The sequence below is a fragment of the Perkinsus marinus genome (assembly GCF_000006405.1).
Source record: "Perkinsus marinus ATCC 50983 genomic scaffold scf_1104296929448, whole genome shotgun sequence".
Lineage (NCBI taxonomy): Eukaryota > Perkinsozoa > Perkinsida > Perkinsidae > Perkinsus > Perkinsus marinus.
Genome location: NW_003216433.1, coordinates 39128 through 40568, shown reverse-complemented (window position 1 = coordinate 40568; position 1441 = coordinate 39128).

The following is a 1441-nucleotide window of genomic DNA, read 5'->3' as shown; positions in this document are numbered from 1 at the left end:
ATGTATGTGATTGCCCTAGTGGACAATTGGAGCTCTTACACGATAATTCGGACAGTCTTGTATACGCCATCGACCGAGGACTGCTTAGCACTGTTCAGGGTAGTGGATGCAACATTCAACACTACACCTGAGGGCATTCATACCGAGAATGGATCGCAATTCATTTCTACTGCGTTCGCAGATGCGATGAAGCGTGTGTCCTGTCGGCACGTTTGTTCCCCAGTCTTCAGTTCTTGGTGCAACGGCAAATGCGAACGTATGTTTCGCATCATCAACGAAAGAATTCGTTGTCGGCGCGATCCGACCGAGTTATCATTCCCTACATTCAAACAGCTTGTAGTCCGCGCCACTCAGCTGTTTAACACTGCGATAAGCGGTCGAACAACATAGTCCCCACATGAAACTATATTCACGTATGAGCCTTGGATTTTTCCAAGACTCTCGTCACGATTTAGGCCTGGAGCAAGATCTCCGACTGAGCCCCCAGCCTCTCCCAACCGCTCCCTACCCACCAAAGGTGATTTGTGGTTGATGCGGAAGATGCCAAGAGGCAGGAAGCACGAACGGCCATATCTTGTCGTTCGCATTCTTAATCAGTTATCACCCCTCATTTATCGTATTTTAATGCCTGATTTACGGTAGCGTATTGTACATTTGAAATATCTGAAATACATTTCGTCTACTGCCTTAGAAAAAAGCTCGATTCTCGTCTTGAGCCACCCATGCCCGCAGGTTTCTAACTCCTGCGAGGGGGGCGTGTGGTGGAACCATTGAATTCGAGACAGCATGATTGTGCGCAGTAGACAAAGTTGATCGATTCACCCATATAGCTAACGGCCTTCATTCACGTCAGCTAATGCGAGGCCCCTCTTTACTCGGCCTACCGACTCCCTATGTCGCGTTCCGAAGTCAGAACTGAGGAAAGACGACTACATGGAGCTACGAGTAACGCAGGAATGATTGTCTACTGGTATAAAACGCGACACTAGAGATGGAGGGCCATCTCTGAGGACTACTACTTTATAGAGCCAGGACATCATCCCCACAAATCGGCGCCACGCCAGGCTAGGTAGCGTACATCCAGTAAGCTCGATGAAACGATCTTGACAAGCGTCAAGTCTCTTCAGTTGGGCATCGGGGGCATGAATGAAGCCGGGTGAGGATACGGGTACCAATGACTTAATGGGGACTGACTCTGGTTCTAACCAGGGAAATGGCTTCCCTCCCTCCACAGATAGCTTTCAATACTCACACGTGAAACGTGAGTAACATCTGTTGCAATATACGTTCCGCTCGCGTCACTCGCTCCGCGATCTTATGTCGTACTAGATAACTCCAGTTCTTCTGATGGGCGAAAGCTGTGACCGGGAAGGACTACATTTGACTTCAAGGTCGCCACAGTATAGATTAACCCTTACAGTTGCACAAGCCCGTTCCCGTA